Here is a 17,430-nt window from a genome sequence, read left to right as displayed (position 1 = left end):
CAGGTACAGGGGGGGTCACAGGAACTGCGGCACCCTGTACATACGGAGGTGGCGACTTCATAAGATAAGACATTAAGGGATCCTCAACTATTTCTTCCTTCTTTTCCGACTCCGCAGGCAAAGCAGGATAGCATTTATCTATAGTCATACGCTGTAGCCAATCAAACACTTCCTTTTCCTTAACCTCCTTGTCACGCTGAAACTGCTCTGCTTTCTTCACAATGGCAGCAACACCATCTCTCTGATTTCGTTTAGTCTGTCTGATTTCTTTCTGTCGGGCTTCTTTACGCCACAACCGAAAGGCGTCAAACATGGCCGGCCTTGACTTTTTCTCGAACAATTTAGCCTCTAGGTTATCTAAGATCGGGGTCTCAAAGCTACCATGAGGTGGCCAACTAAGGACACCGTCCTTCTTAGTATAGCGAATCCAATAATCATTAAAAGTAATCGGGCCTAGCCCGTGTTTGCTGTACAGTTCATAAGTCGGAGTTCCAACCGGAGGTATCGGACACGAGTCCTCCAGTCGGGAATCCGCACCACAACGTCTGAAACAACTAAACAAAGTACTGCGACCAGGCATCTTGCACACTAGCCGAGTTTCACAAACGTCAAGGGTTACGGGATTTACCAAGTCCCTGCAAAAAAGCAAAAACCCTCGGTTTTGGCGGCTGCAGACGTCAAATATCACAACAAAGTACCAAGAACTACAAATGCAATGGAACCATGCAACCACTAAGCAACCACAACCAAGAACTCTGGGAGCGACCCACAAATACTTAACTCAAAGATCGATGGCGTCACCAGGCAGGCCCGTCAATCGTCTCGCTCTACCAAGGTCTACGCCAGGCGCCAAAACAGGTCTACAGTCAGGGCAGCAGTCCGTCGCAGCCGTCAGGAGGCGGGAATCTTCGCGGGAAAAGTCTTCGGGCCACTTGTTTCGACAACAGGATCGATGAAGCGGAGTGCACCTTCCCTCGGAGATTTCACACGAAGTTCCTCACGATCGTCGGGCTTGGACCGGTACCACTGATGCAGCCCCACGTTGGGCGCCAACTGAAGGACTGGGTTCTTTAAGACCCAGCGGTGCCAGGGGACAACACCTGAAACCTTCGTGGGTAACCTGCTCCGGCGTACGAATGACAGAGACACGGGACACTTCCTTCGGCGTCAAAGATTCAAGGTTTATTTGCTGCAGGGAAACACAGAAGTCACAGGAAGTACAACGAGTGTAGTTCGGGGAGACTGCTTCAAATTGGTTCAGTGGATCGCTCCTTTTATACAGAATTCTCCCATAGGTTTGCATAGCACACAAAGGTTTACAACCCGGTTCCCATAATCATCCCCCAGAGGGGTCGCTTTGGTCACTTTGATACATACAAGGTCCGGAACATAAGTGCGGAAACATTTGGCGGTTCCCAACTGTAAAAACCCATCTTCCCACCATTAGTACATTCCAATCAGCAGTAAAACAGATCGAAGAAGGAACAAGAACAGGTGTGGAGGAAGATGGAAACAGTGGGGAGATTGGAAAGGGTGTAGAAGGGGAGGTATCGGGAAACACGAGCTACAGGCATCAAAGGGACGTGCCTAATGAGATGCACGGCTGAGACAATAAACCGGCACGGCAAGATGAGCCTCGAGCGGGGCCATCTGCCTTACAGTATCATCCCCCTCATCATAAAGACACTTACAAAGGACATGTGTCTTCCGCAAATATCTTGGGAGTCCCAGGGTCGCGAAGCGGACAACGTCCGTTCGCTGGCTACTTGAGGGCAAGAGACAAAATGGATGCCGTATCTAAGATGGAACCCGTGGGTACAGATGAAAAACCCACGTAACAAACGAACGGTTTAAGTTAGCACAGCGAAACTGCGCACACTTACTAAACTCGTCATTTGCGGTTCGTAGATACCAGACTCGACCATATTTGTGCGAGTCAAAAACACCACTTACAATTGTCACGGAACCTCAGCCACCTTTCTACAGTGCCACGCTAGATGCATGAAGTCAGCATCTGCTTGTTTACACCTGCAGCAGTTTGAATCTTCCCGTAAGCCATGCTTGTGTAGCCTCTGGGGGGTGTGGTAGACCTGATGTAAATACTTGTAATGTATTATTTTCAAATTCCCGTTGGGTGTCAGCATACCCGTAAGCATGCATGCGGAGTCCCACTCTACTTCTGTCAGGGGTTCTGCTAGCTCAGCGCTCCATCTGTCCCTGGCCTTGTGTGTGTTGTTCCCCACCGCCCCTTGTGTACTCGCATAAAGCTTGGAAACAATGTGAGATGCTTTGGGTGTAGTCAAGAGTAGCTGTAGAGGTACCAGGGTAGGCGGCTCCTCTGGATATGTTGGGTAGTGTTCTCGTATTGCTCTCTGTAGCCTGTAGAAGTTAAACTTAAATAGTGGAGATGGATTTGTGATGTAATGTAGTTTATCTAGTGTCTGGAATTCTCAATCTTTGTATAGGTCCCCCAATGTGTCTATTCCGGCCTGCCTGAACAGATCCATGCCAACCTTTTCCTGTGTTACCGAGAGGGCTGGGTGATGTGCCAGTGGGAGTGTGGGTGCGTACAGTGGCAGGCAATTTGCTTCCTTGCCTATTAGTCGCCATGCCTCAGCGGTTGCGTTGACTGTGTTAATATCACGGTCATGTAGCCTGGTGCGTTTGTGCGTGAGTATATTGGCCAACGGAATCGGGTCAGTGTCGCCCGCCTCCACCGCCACATGTGTCAGGAAGGGCACTTCATGATACCAAAAGTGTGCGTATTGCGCCTGCGCGCACAAGTAATATAGGTAGAAGTCTGGTACTTTGAACCCCCCTCCTGGCATACGGCAATGTCATGGTGCGCAGGTCCATCCTTGCCTGCTTGCCCGCCCATAGCAAATTAAGTACTAGCGTCCTGATATTGCGGAAGACAGCAGCGGGAGGTTTTATTGGGATGTTGTTAAATAAATATAAAAATTTTGGCAAGAGCACCATTTTTATTATCGCTGCCCTGTCCGCCAACGAAAGTGGCAGTCTGTTCCATTTCTTTATTTTATCCTCCAGGGTTGCAATCGTCCGCCCGTAGTTTGTCCTAATGACCACTTCAGGGTCTCTGTGGAACCATATACCCAAATATTTTGTGGGTTCCTCTTGCCACTCCAATGGATAGTCTAGCTTAGTTGGTTGTGTGCTGTCTGTCAGTGCCAGCACCAGAGATTTATCCCAGTTTATTTGTAAGCCGGCTTGGTGACCAAATTTTATATATTCCCTCAGTAGGGGATTTAGGTGTTGTTCCGGGTGTTTAACATACAACACCATGTCATCCGCGTACAGTGAGATGTGTATGGGTCGGGAGGGCATTTGAATCGCTGAGTGGTGATAATGTTGCCGGATTTTGCAGGCTAGAGGCTCCAGCACTAGAGCGAAAAGCATCGGTGATAGCGGGCACCCCTGTCTAGTACCTCTGCAGATTTGTATGGGTTCTGATATGTATCTGTTCACTCTGATGCGTGCCTTCAAGTCTGTGTAGAGCATCGCTATCCAACCCTGAAATATCCAGGGGAACCCCATGCGCACCAGTACCGCATGAATAAAGGGCCAGCCTATTGTGTCGAACGCTTTAGCAGCGTCTAGGAGCACTGCCACAGCCTTCGTTTCCGGAGCTAGATAATGTGCTAATGCGAACAGTGTTCGGGTGTTGTGTGTGGTGGCCCTGTCTGGTATGAAACCCGACTGATCGGGTCTATTTAACATTGGCATAAGTGGCTTTAGCCTGTCTGCCAGCAGACTAGCTATGATTTTGGTATCTACATTTAACAACGATAGAGGACGGTATGAATCGCATTTACCAGCGTCTTTGCCTGGTTTTAGCAGCGTGATGAGCAGGGCTTCCCTCAGCGAAGCTGGTAGTTTCTGGGTCTCATGTGCCGTCCCGTACATCCGTACTAAGTGCGGTGCAAGGAGGTCTGCGTATGCCTTATAAAATTCCGCTACAAAGCCATCCGGTCCCGGTGCTTTGTTGTTAGGTAGGTGCCTGATGGTGTCCGTGACTTCCTCTATAGTTATGGGGCGTTCTAGGTATTTCCTATGTCCATCTGCTAACCACGCCATCTCAATATCCTCCATGTATTTCAATAGTTCAGGCTGTGACGGCGAGGGGTGTGCCTCGTATAGTGTGCCATATGTTTTCATAAATTCTCGCAGTATACCCTTGGTGTCCGTGACCACCCCCCCGGTGCTAGTGGTTATGGATGTGATATTTTGTGGTGTTTTGCCTGTGCATATCTTTGCGGCCAGCTCCCTGCCAGGTCTACCTCCTTCTCCATACCTCCTCGCAGTAGCTCGTTTAGTTACATATTGCAGCTCGTCCGTTGCAAATTTAGCATGTTCCGTCAATAGTGACTGGATAGCCCCCAAGATTTTGGTGTCTCCCGTCTGCGTATATGACTGTTCTAGTGCTTGAATGGCTTGTTCCCGTGTGTGTAATTGATGTCTGATATCCTTTAGGATGCCCGAGGCCGTACTGAGGCAGACTCCCCGGATTGTAGCCTTGAAGGCCTCCCACAGCAAACCTGGGTCTTCCGTGGTTGGGCCGTTAAGATCAAAGTAGTCCCCTATTGCCTTATGTATTGTGGAGGCGTACACTGGTTCTCTCAATGCGGCTGCGTTAAATCGCCAGGTGAAGGGTGGTGGGTCGTAGTGTGGGATATCCACTTCTAAAAGTACCGGACTGTGGTCCGATAGTGTACGTGGCAAGTGCGCAACATCCACTACCCACGAGAGTACCTCTTGAGTGCCCAGCCAGTAATCTATCCTGGACCAACTGTTGTTTGCTGCGTTTATGTGTGTCGCTGTCGCCACCCCTGGGTTGCGAACCCGCCATAAGTCTACCAAATGTAGGTCTTCCATCGCGTCTTTCACCATTGCCCTAGCATTACCATGTTGTTCCAAAGTGTGTGCTGCTCTGTCTAGAGCGTCCTGCAATGTGACATTAAAATCTCCTCCCCACAGTACATGAGGTGCCTGCATATTTGTGATGGTGTGCCAGACCTTGCTAAAAAACCCTGGGTCGTCCATATTTGGGCCATATGTGTTCACCAATAAAATCTGTTGCCGTCTAAGTCTGCCTGCTAGCATTATGCTCCGCCCAGCTGTGTCTCTCTGTATGTCTGTAATTTCAAAGCCCGTACCCTTCCTGATTAATATGCTCACACCTCTTGAATATGTTGAGTAGCTAGACTGAACTACTGTTTCAGCCCATCTTGCCCCCAGTGTGGAGGTACCAGCTCGGTCTAAGTGCGTTTCCTGCAAGAAAACAATGTTAATTCGCAATCTATCAAAATAAGCAAATAGTCGCCTGATCTTCTTCGGGTTGCCTAGGCCCCTCACATTCCAAGTGAGAATTTTCAGCGTGTTACTACGTGACATGGGTATGTATTTGGTGATGAACTATACACTTCAGACGTCTAGTCTGCTTGTTATACCATGTGTGTATGGTGCCATAGCGAACATCATTCAATAGTGACACCGTCATCTGCTGATTACCAACATTATGCACATGCCAGTACAGTCCCAAGGAGTTTGCCATGCTTCTCAGACACAGAGGTTGCAGTCGGCTAGATTCTGATTCCCCCGCCCTCCCCCACCCACTTTAGCGCCCAAACTTTGCCAAAGCCATCCCCGAATCAACTTCAACTTTAACAGTAACTTCTGTGTCCAACTTAGTTCGGGGTACACCCTCCTGGGGGTGTCACCAGGTTCACACATCTCCACCCACATAGTGGATGTGGATGGTCGAAAGCGTGTGTTTTAGCGAATAGCTTGTTTGTGACTTCCCCCAACCCCTGTCACCCACTAAACATAGTTAGCATCGCTGCAATGTCACATCTCAATTACATCTGACTCCCCTACGTCTCTATTTCCAGCGCATAGGTGGGCTGTGCTATGTAACGCGCGTAATTTCTCCTGCTCTGTGAACAGTTGAACAACCAGGCCGGTTGGGGCCACGGCTACCTGTCCGCTACCTCTCATTCCAGTAGCCGGCCCCCCCGTCTTTCCACGTTTACAACAGCATTTCGTATACTCACAACTGAAATAGCACTTCCACGGCATCTCAGATACAGGGGCAGCACTCACATAATGTTCGTAAGCGCCTTTCCAGTTCCGCCGCCGCCACCTTCGCGGCCATCATGGTCCAAGAGATTGTCCGCAGGCCATAAAGTTTATAGATAGCCGTAACTCATTGGCGAAGTTCGTAAATCCGTCTAGCTGGTTAGTGTTCTTTCTCGCTCATTCCACGTCACTGGTTGGTTCATTCCTGTCTTGCTGTTTTCTCCTCTTGCCTTGTTGCTTGACATATTCCTGTGCCACCTGCACCGTTGGTAGTATGACAGGTTTCCCGCCGGTGATGACTTTGAGTTTCGCCGGATATAGCATGGCGTATTCCAGGCCAAGTTCTCTGAGCTTCTTTTTGACAGGAGCGAATTCTTTCCTAGCCTGTTGCACCGCCATAGTGTGGTCCGGGTAGAACTCTAGCGTGTTCCCCTGGTGAGTAATTTTCCCCAGCTCCCGTGCCAGCCTCAAGACCGTGTCTCTGTCCCTGTAATTAAGTATGCGGGCAATGACCATGCGCGGGGCAGCTCCGGGTTTCGGCACAGGTGCCAGTGATCGATGTGCGCGTTCCACCAGGAACACTGGAGACAGATTGTCGGCTCCAAAGATTTCTTTCAGCAGGGTTTCTACATAGGTCTCCATCTTCCCCGTGTTTGTGGATTCTGGCAGGCCCGAAATCCGTACGTTGTTCCGCCTGGACCTAGCTTCCTTGTCCTCCACCCTCGCTCGTAGGCTTTCCACTGTTTTTTCCAGGCCACCGCAGGTCTTGGTTGTGGTCTTCTGCTCATCTTCCAGCCTCGAGATTCGCTGCTCCGCCTCCGTGAGGCGTCCGTCGTGTTGTTCAATTTTCGCCGCCATGTTGTCGACCCTCTGTACCACGTTGTCGAGTTTTCCGTGCATCTCTTGTAAACTCTGCTGTATCGCCCTCAGAACCGACTCTATGCCTGTGCCCTCTGACGACTCTTGGCCCCCGTCCACCTCTGGGTCAGTTGTGTTATTTTTACCTTGGTTCCGCTTTTCGAACTGGAGCTTAGTTTGATTCCGGTCTGGCTTCCCCATGTCAGGGAGCTGTTTGGACGAGTGCTGCTCTGCCGATTTTGGGCTGTTGCCCGATGTTGTACTGGCTGTGGAGATGGCACGAGGCGCCGTTGCTGCAGCTCCCCCTCTAGCTGTTCGTGTGGTCATCTGCGGTCTACCTATTGCCTGGATGTAGGTTGGCGCCCAACTAGGTCTCTTCCGTCAGGTGCGGCGGATGGTGTCGTTCACTGGACCGTTGAGGCACTACAAGGGCAGTATTTCACAGTCTCACATCACGCTGCGGGTGGGGCAGTCCCCATATAGTTGGTGGAGCCGGCGCTACGCTGATGTCTATGCGTTTAAATTACAGGCACCTTCGTACGTGAGATATCCTGTCTGCTCACCTCCGTATCTGATTCACTTTCGGCTCCCTTCGTTGCCCAGCTGTCAGCGCTCCGAGTATGGGTCGATGCGAGGCGCGATCAATGGAAAGCGCCGGGATCCTCCCACCGCTGCCGGTTTATAGTTGTGCCCTTCTCAAACAGACATCGGGGGGGATTTGTCCGGCGGGAACGTCCGCCGCCGCCTCCAGCCTGGTGCGTTCCACGGGCGCCGCCATCTTGCCCACAGTGGAACGCACGCCGATTTTCCGTGGCGCTGTGACCTGGGGTCTTACTTGAGCCCCGCAAATGTCGCGCTGGTGGTTACTAGCCACTTACCAGGTGGCGCCGGGTGTGATCATGTGTCCCGCTGTGCTAGGAGCCTTGGGAAGCTCCGATCCGCCGAGTGTCCTGAGCGGCCATTTTGCGATGTTCCAGCTGGGATCCCGAGCTTTAGGCTGGATCTTTCCGTCCCCGCTCAGTATGCCACTTATTTTTGACGTGAGATGTCGGCCTCACCTTCCGATGCCCATATGTATGATCGCCGCTTCTTTTCGTGGGGTTTCAAGGGGTTAAAGGCCGCTAGGCGCGCGACCGTCCGGCGGAGCTGACACACTAGCCAGCCATTCCGCAGTGCGCCCTCTAGCGCCCCCCCTGAAATGGCTACTTAAAATGGAGTCGGCCCGTAGGGGCTTTACATCACATGGAAATGGGAAAAGGTGCTAAAATGTGCATGACTAGGGCACAATCATATTATAGCTATATTTTAAAGGTGTTTCCCACTTGGAGGGGTTAGCAGTGCAGCTCAGGGGCTCATCTTATCTTGCAACACTGCTGAATGTTGACATTGAAGAAAAAGAAACACGAGATATGGACAGTGGACCAAATAAAAATAAAAGCAGCACCAACCACAAAGAATCACCAATATATTCAGAATTCTACAATGCCTTGTGTGCAGGCTTTCAAATGTCCCCCCTGTCCAAGAGCACCTCCCTCTACAGGGGGATATACAACAGCTGCACCACTATTGAATAAACAAGTCCATGTAGAAAATCATTGTTCAATGAAGCAAGGTGTGAGGTATTTTCTTACTTATTCTTCATTCATAAAAAGCAACAGCCAAAGCGTTTCGTCCTATGACATAGGACTTCTTCAGGGCACTATCAGTAAAGCGAGACAACCAGTCAGCTTGATTGTGACCTTGTGGTTGAATTATCCTGAACAAAAAAAGTTTTATCTGTCATCTGGTCCGTGCATAGGATTAGTAATCCAAAATGAAATCGTATGGTTAAATTGGTGTAATCCAATATTCAATATTTGTAAACAAATCAATGAAAAAAGTACCATTGAATACGAAGTGCATCAGTTAGTGGGGAGATTCTCCATCACTATGTGCTTGTCTTAATTGTACTTGCGCAGTTTATACCTGTTAGTGGCTATCATACCACCTCTTTCATTGATTTGTCTACAAATATTGGATTACGCAAATTTATCCATACAATTTCATATTGGATTACTAATCCTACGAATGAACCTTTACTGATAGTGCCCTGAAGAAGTCCTATGTCATAATACAAAACTTGTTGGCTGTTGCTTTTTATGAATGAAAAATAAAATACCTCACACCTTGCTTCATTGAACGATGATTTTCTACATAGACTTGTTTGTTCAATAGTGGTGCAGTTCCGATCTAGTTTTTCTATTGAAAAAAAGAGTAAGAGGCAGATGTATCAAGGGAATTTTTAGTCGCAAACGGTGCGATTTGCAAAAAAGCAGCGTTTGCGACTAAAAATGAAGAAAAATGCATAGCAAAATTAAGGAATCACAAAATTTGCGATTCCTTAATTTTGCGTAAGCATTTAAGGAATCGCAAATTGCGATTCCTTGAATGCTATGCATCAAGCATTTCAATTTAGCGATTTTTCCTTAAGAAATCGCAAATTACCACCAACTTCAAGTTGGTGGTAATTTGCAAATTCTTACACAAATGCACTTTTTTGCATTTGTGAAGGTGCCATGTGGCGCACATACATGCCCTTAGGGCATGTATGTGCGCCATATGCGCACACATGTGAATTTCAGAGGTGCAGCAGGGTGTCCTTAGGACACCCTTGCACCATTGAAAATATTCTCAATTTGCGATTCTCAAATTGCGAACCGCTAATTGAGAATAACTTTCCATTCATTCCTTTGGGCCACATGGCCCATAGAAATGAATGGGAAATTATTCCTTACTTGCGAAGTCCCTATTTGCTATTTGCAATTAAGAAATCGCTAAAAAACTGTGATTTTTTAGATACATACCATTTTGCAATTCTAAAATAGCGATTCTCAAAAAATCGCTATTTGAGAATCGCAAATAGGTATTTTGATACATCTGTTAGTCTCATGGTGAAACCTTTGACAATAAGGACACATCAGGCCTTAGCCAACTTCGGTTTATCGCTGCTCAGCCATGGACAGTGCCTAGAACGAAATGAATTATGCTCTATTTAGTTGACATTGCCTTTTTAGTTCCACATTGTTTTCTACCAACATGCTTCCATATTTTTTAATGAATTCAAACTTCTGATCCCTTTTTCTGATTTGTATTATTTTTTATTTACATATTACTCATTTCAACTAACTTGATTCCAGAATATATTTCATAAATTTACTCTTGATTTTAGTGCTGCTGTTCGTACACTTCATGTGTTTCCCTGGGGAATGTCAAGCCATCAAGGTTAAGCTCAGGATTTCTCACAGGAACCTTATTTTGTTGGTTTTAGCTGTGTGCAAGCTCAGCCACAGCTTATATGAAGCTTGGAGCCCGATGAATCAAGATACCCTTTTGCGATTCTCAAATAGCGATTTTTTGAGAATCGCTATTTGAGAATTGCAAAATGGTATGTATGTAGAAATTCGCTATTTTTTAGTGATTTCTTAAAATTCCTTAATTGCGATTAGCAAATTGCTAATCGCAATTAAGGAATAATTTCCCATTCATTTCTATGGGCCAGGAGGCCCATAGGAATGAATGGGAAATTATTCCCAATTTGCGATTCGCAATTTGCTAATCGCAAATTGAGAATAATTTCAAGGGTGTCTTAAGGACACCCTGCTGCACCCCTGAAATTGAAATGTGTGCGGATATGGCGCACATACATGCCCTAAGGGCATGTATGAGCGTCACATGGCACCTTTACAAATTGCAAAAAGTGCATTTGTAAAAGAATTCGCAAATTGCCACCAACTTGAAGTTGGTGGTAATTTGCGATTTCTTAGCCTAAATTCGCAAAACTTTAATGCTTCATACATGGAATTTAAGGAATCGCAATTTGCGATTCTTTAAATACGTACACAATATTAAGATATCGCAAAATTTGCGATTCCTTAATATTGCGAGGCTTTTTTCTTGATACATTCCATTTTCCTATTTTTTTGTCGCAAATGCTGGTTTTTAGCGATTCGCAGCGTTTGCGACAAAAAAATAGTTTGATACATCTGCCCCCAGATCCCCTCTTCCGTAGTCTAGCAATCTGGCTTCCTACAAACTACTGCAGCAATGCATGTAAGTCCATCCATTCAGCCTTAGCCAGCTGGGATTGGACAGGGAGTCTGTGATGTAGTCAATTCAATTCAAATCAAATCTTTATTCGCTCTATGTACAAACAGATCATAAAAGTACAATTTCATCGGTTAGATCACAATAAATAATTTATAGAAAACCAAAGACATTTAAAAGATAAAAACACATATTTAGCCTTTTGTTGGTTAACACCAAGATTGTCTGTACATTCTAATTGTGAATGCTAAAAAACAATGCACAACAGCGAGCCCATCGCCCTTCTCTTTCTCCAGCAAGCCCACAATATGTATGCTACCATAAAACAGACATGGGGATTAGGAAAAACTTTAAAAAAATATGTTGCCAACCTGCATTGTGAGAAATGTAGACGCCTTAAGGTTGAGAGGAGAAACATCTCTCTTTCAGTGTGATAAAGCCTGCAAAACAATACTAGGTGTAGGTCAGACTGGGGAGAACAATAGTCACATGGGCAAAGGACCAAATCTGCATGCTTATACCTCTTCTCTGGGAACCAGAACATCAGGGCAATCAGGTTCAGGCAAAAGCGCAACAGAAGGAATCTGTGTTGAGCTACTGCAACATGGGAAAGGTACCAATAGCCTTCCTCCAGTCTTGGCGGAATTAAATCGTAGACTGCAAGCGCCTGTAAATGCCTGTTCTTTTCCCTGCGGTCTCAATTAGCCTCTTGAGCCCCAAGCAGTCACCAATTATGCGCTGGGTTAGTTTGACAGTTGTCCTTCGCCAAAACAAAAGCCACAGCAGGTTGGGCGCCATTCTAATAGAGCCAACCAAGAAGGGACAGTCCAATTCGAGATGCAGGATATAATTGGATGTTGAGGACGGCAGCAAAACCCTTGACTTAAAAAGAGTATCTTCCACTTTCTGCATTTGATCAATTTGTGCCATTCCCCAAACTCCAGCCCCATAAGTTGTTGCTGTTTTTATTTTGGCTTGGTAGATCTTTTTAATTGTTTACAAAGGACTATCTCCTAATTTCTTAGTGAACCCCTTTATAGCTTGAAGACCTGTCTCCATGCCCAATGCTCTTGCTGCCACCAGTTTGTTCCTGGAGTGCTTGCTATCAAACGGGATCTCCTGGTATGTGAAGCAATCAACCACCTCGATTTTCTTTGAGCCTAGATGGAAATATGGTGCCTTTGCTCCTTTAGGGGCTCCTGCTATGATAATGAAGGATTTAGATTCGTTCACTCTGAGGTCTAATGAGGCCATAAATGAAGAGTATGAGGATATAAGCTTCTGGAGAGGTACCCCTTTTCTGGTAATTAAAAACGCATTGTCTGCGAATGCCAATATTGGGAGAGAGATGTTATCAAATCTTGGCACATCTAGAGAGAGGCCAGACTGGGCCGCCTCCACCCCGTTAGTATAGATGGAAAAAAGGAAAGGGCGAAGACACAGTCCTGTCTGACACCCTTCTCGATCTTAAATGACTGCATGCATTTCTCGCTCCTGCCATACCGCACAGAGGCAGAGGCATTGGCATACAGCTGGCAAATAAAGCGGAGATCAGGGGATCAATCCCCACACCCTCCATCATGAACCATAATTTAGAGTGAGACACACAATCGTGATGTAGTCGCAGTCTCTGCTGGGAAAAGGACTTCTCAGCATTGAGGCGCAATGCGGGATGCAGACGGCAGCATGTAAGTTTAACTTTTTTTAAATATTTTAATTATTATTTTGAACAGTCCCTCAACTCCACTCTACTGCCCCCCTTCCGGTGTTACCCCTCATGCTCCTTTCCGCAGCCCACCACCTTTTGTATGTGGCGGCCGCCACTGTTGTTCACAGGAGCCATTGGCCAAGTCCTGTGGCAACATTAGCACCAGATTCATTTCACCACAACGGAGGGTTCTCAGGTTTTAAGGCTTTGAACTGTCTAGTGCCTTATTACAGATATTCTGATGTAATGACATTGAAACCAGCTGTTACCTAGATGGCTAACCTACTGGACATCTAGAGTCCATTGATTGGGCTTCAGAGGCAGTCCCTGTCATCCTACTGTTGACAATCTATTTGCCAATACACTTTGCTCTTTGAACTGGCTTCCACATGCAGTTCTCAGGGACAGCCAGTTTTTGTGTTAGACGCTGCAAAACCTTACACAGTAAATGTAACATCTAATCACTGTTGCTGAAACTCATTGATACATTTTGCTTTGCAGTGTAGCAAGCAGATGTTGGAGGCTTTGAACTGCTACAGTGAAGAGTGAGGAGATAAGAGTTGTGGTACACCGAGGAGCTGAGATTTGGGCTAGTACTCTCTTGGCTACCTTTGTTCTAAGTCATGATCTGCTGAGCTTTGTAAACACTTTCCATTAAACAACATGTGCCATAGAACTCCCCCCCCCCTTTCATGGCACCTAGTGCTTAAAAGTGTTTGATGTTCTATTTCTAGCCAGGAAGAAGGTCGAGAGGTTGATATTTCTTAGTACCCCCTCATTTCCTCTATTAGAATCATTTTCGTATGCGTATCAATGTACTTTTTTATGATAAAGATAGATAGATAAATTCCTTTATTCGGCATTGTACAAAACACCATAAAAGTTCAGATAAAAATACCAATAATACACACATATTTATCATCTGTACAAATGATTTTTCTTTAAAAAAGAGAAATATTAAAAAGAAAAGAAAAGGGCATAATAATCTTCATTACAGTTCGTTACAGTTCATTAATCCCATATCTATCCCCACGTCTTTACACAGATCCTCTTGTCTCTCTTAGCTTTGAGGCAACCCTTAAGAAACTTGTAATGGAAAGCAGGGTAAGTGGATATTGCGCCATTTGTAAATATAAAAGGGCAACCTTTGCATGCCTGAATTTCAATTTTTAAATAAACTTATTAAATACAGGCGCCTGGGCAATGAATAAAAAGGGCAAAGTAATACAAAATGGAGGGTATCCTGCGGAGATCGATTATCGCACCCGCAGGGACCCTTTGGCTCAACAGTAACACCTGCCGGTTCGGCTAATAAATAATGTAAAATGTTGAGCCTAAAATGTGTAATTAAAAATCTATCCTGAGCATTGTATGTGAGGGCGAGGTATGGTTCCATTCCTTCGCTAGTCCTCACTAAATTATAGGCTCTGATAGACTGTTTGCCATATTCCTTCTCCTCTCTATAGGCTGTTTTATAAATAATGAACCTCTTCTTCACACTAGTCTTATCCCAGACTGCTCCACCAGTCAGGTTTGAGAAGAGTTCCTTGCAGCCAATTTTTCCGCAAACAGCCTTAATGGACTTAAGCCATGGGATGTCCATTCCATTATCCCTACCAAGGCAGTCGATGATTATTTGCCTGATTAGTTCAACCTCTGGATTGTCCCAAATCTTTAGCCATGCTAACACGGGTCTAAGTTGGATTCTATCATCTATAAATGCCCCCCCCCCCAGTTCTTCATGAACAATATAGGCGGGGACACCCTTTGGGAACCTAAGCAGCCTTCTCATGTGTTTGTTCTCCTCAACCTGCAGTTTGTCTAAATTGATGAACCCCAAGAGTTCCGCTCCATATGCCACCTTAGAGTAGCAGATGGAGTTATATAAAATCATCATTTGCTCCGGGGACCACCTTCCCAATCTGCGGCCAAAATTCATTATTACCCCTGTACTGGACAGTATCCTGTTACAACGCTCCTCAAGTAGAGCTTTAAAATTCAGATGCCCATCCATTAAAATGCCTAGGTAGGGGAAGGATTTCACCTTCTCCAATTTATGATCTCCTATTCTGTAATGAAAACTTTTTTGGGATTTTAACCCTGCTTCCATAACATATGACTTGGTTAAGTTGGAAGATAAGTCTAAATTATTCATGAAACCCACAAAGCCATTTATTAATGTTTGAAGACCCCGTGGTGTACGTGCCAACAATACCGCGTCATCAGCATAGATTAAAGCTGGTATTTCTCTTCTGTCTACTCTGGCGAATCCACATTAAGGCTTAATAGGGCTTGCTCTAGGCCATTTATGTATAGCAAAAAGAGAAATGGTGCCAGGATGCAGCCTTGTCTCACACCACTCGTGCAAGTAAAGGAATCTGTGCATCCGCCCGCCACGTTATATCTTACATTGGCTGTCGTGTTCCAATGTAAGGCTTTTAAAATCTTTATGAGGTCCTGATCTACCCCTAGACTACTCATTAGATCTCACAGCTTTTCCCTATTAATGAAGTCAAATGCTGCGGTAAGGTTCATGAAGGCCAAATAGACAGCTTCAATACTAGCCATAGTGTATTTGGCCACCAAGAGGTAGAGGTTTAAACATTGATCAGTGGTCAATCTATTTGCATTGAACCCATATTGGACATCAGTGATGACATGTCCTTCCTCAGCCCAGTCCATAAGGCGGTTTAGGACTACGCATCCCAGGACTTTAGCAGTGACACCTATGAGGGAGATTGGGCGATAACAATGAGGATTATCTCTGTTACCCTTCTTAAAAATGGGCACTATTGTGGCCGTGGACCAAGAGGCGGAAGCCCTGTGGCTACGGCGGCATTTATTATTCTTGTTAGAATTGGGGCCCACAGGTCTATCTTGCTTAAGTATAGGTCTGGTGGAATCCCATCAGGTCCTGGTGCCTTGTTTTTGGTAAGACCCTGGATGCCAGCCGTAACCTCCTCTAGGGAAAATTGTAGTGTAACATTCCACCGCCCAGCCCCCTCATCCTTATATAACTGCTCCTTATGCCTTCTATTGTAGAGGGCTCCAAAGTGCTCCACCCACTGTTCGGGGAGAACATTGGAACCTATCTGTGGACTATTGGCCTCTTGGAAACAAGGGTTATTAATTATATTCCAAAAGGCCGTTGTATCCTTCAGTTCGGCCGCCTCTCTTAAGACCTCCCATGTATGCGTTTGGAGAGCTTTCCTACGTCGGTTTAGAGCCTGTTTGTATTTTGACCTACATTGCACCACCCATTGTTTGTCCCTTGGGTTGCACCTCAGGGCAGCTCTCAGCTTTCTTTGTGCGAGGGAGCAGGCTTTATCAAACCAACGCGGGTCCTTTTTGGGTTTTAATTGTCCTGATGTTTTTAGAAGGGCATCTATTAATTCGCCCATTTGTTCAAAAAAAGCCACTAAATGTGACCCTTCCACTGATAGGTCAAGACATTTCTCTAAAAATGTTCCGCCCTTATTTACAAATGATCTATAAAAATGTTCCCCCATTAATTCTTGCCCACTTCAGGCGCCTACCCTGATCAGTGATTTTGACTCTATTTAGGCCCCCCTCCCTCGTATTTACCCTCCTTATGTTTGGTGCTAATAATGACAATACTAGGGGATTATGGTCACTGAAACTATTTGATTCTATAGAGAAATCTTTTACCCTTTTCTTTAACTGATGTGATACTAAAATAAAGTCAATGAAGGGGCTCCGTCCCCTCCCTTTAAAAGTTGGAATTGCTCACTTGTTGGGAGTTACAACCAGCTGGTCCATTGTGTGTTCAAGCGCATGTTTACCCATCAGCCTACTCAGTTCCCTGCCATCCAATGTGTGCTCAAAATGTGGTCCATCCTCAGCATTACAAGAGGACCAGACTTCATTAATGGGTAGCAGATTTGGGCACAAGTGGCAGTTATAATCCCCCGCAACCAGGAGCATTGGTACCGTTAAACCCTGCTTCTGTTCCATCAGGTGGGTTAATCTCTTCTCAAGTTCTCTCGCTCTTGAACTTCTTGAGTTATAGAAATTGACCAGGTAATGTTAAAATCCCTACTTTTAAATCCAAGCCCTAATAGGTCTTCCGAATTCCATTTTAAATCAACCCAGCTCCCCCCTAATGACACATCTACAAAAATTGAGAGCCCTCCCCTCGCTCTTCCAGCTGTCGAATTACATGCAGGTATCGAGAAGGATTTATACCCCACTATATGATACTCCATGCAGTCTACCGCCAAGGTTTCTTGGAAGCACATTATTTGGAACTTTCTAATGTATTCCAGGCACTCCAGGTTCTGGAATTTGGATGCCAAGCCTGCAACATTCCATGAAATTAATTTAATGGTGAATCCGGCGTCGGGAGTAGGGCCTATACTAGGTTACTCAATACTTTGAAGTGCCAATATTTTGGGGATCCTTGTTCTGCGGGGTACGGACTGGTATGCGTTTAATTTGGGTTCCCTATCCTGCGCCACTACCTGCAAATTTATATTTGGCGGGACCGGTATCTGGGCATTCTCACACCCTGATACCACCCCCTGGAGTCAGTCCACCTCACTGAGGTGTCTTCCCCATTGCAGCGAAGCGTATCTGTTGGGTAAAGGGAGAGTCAATCCAAGCCCCTCCCCTGATAACGTTGTCTGCTGAACATGAGTTTTCCCCTGCCTGGCATACCAAACCAG

The sequence above is a fragment of the Lissotriton vulgaris genome, chromosome 7 (assembly GCF_964263255.1).
Source record: "Lissotriton vulgaris chromosome 7, aLisVul1.2, whole genome shotgun sequence".
Classification (NCBI taxonomy): domain Eukaryota; kingdom Metazoa; phylum Chordata; class Amphibia; order Caudata; family Salamandridae; genus Lissotriton; species Lissotriton vulgaris.
The sequence above is the reverse complement of the archived record's forward strand: the minus strand, read 5'-3'. Positions refer to the sequence as shown.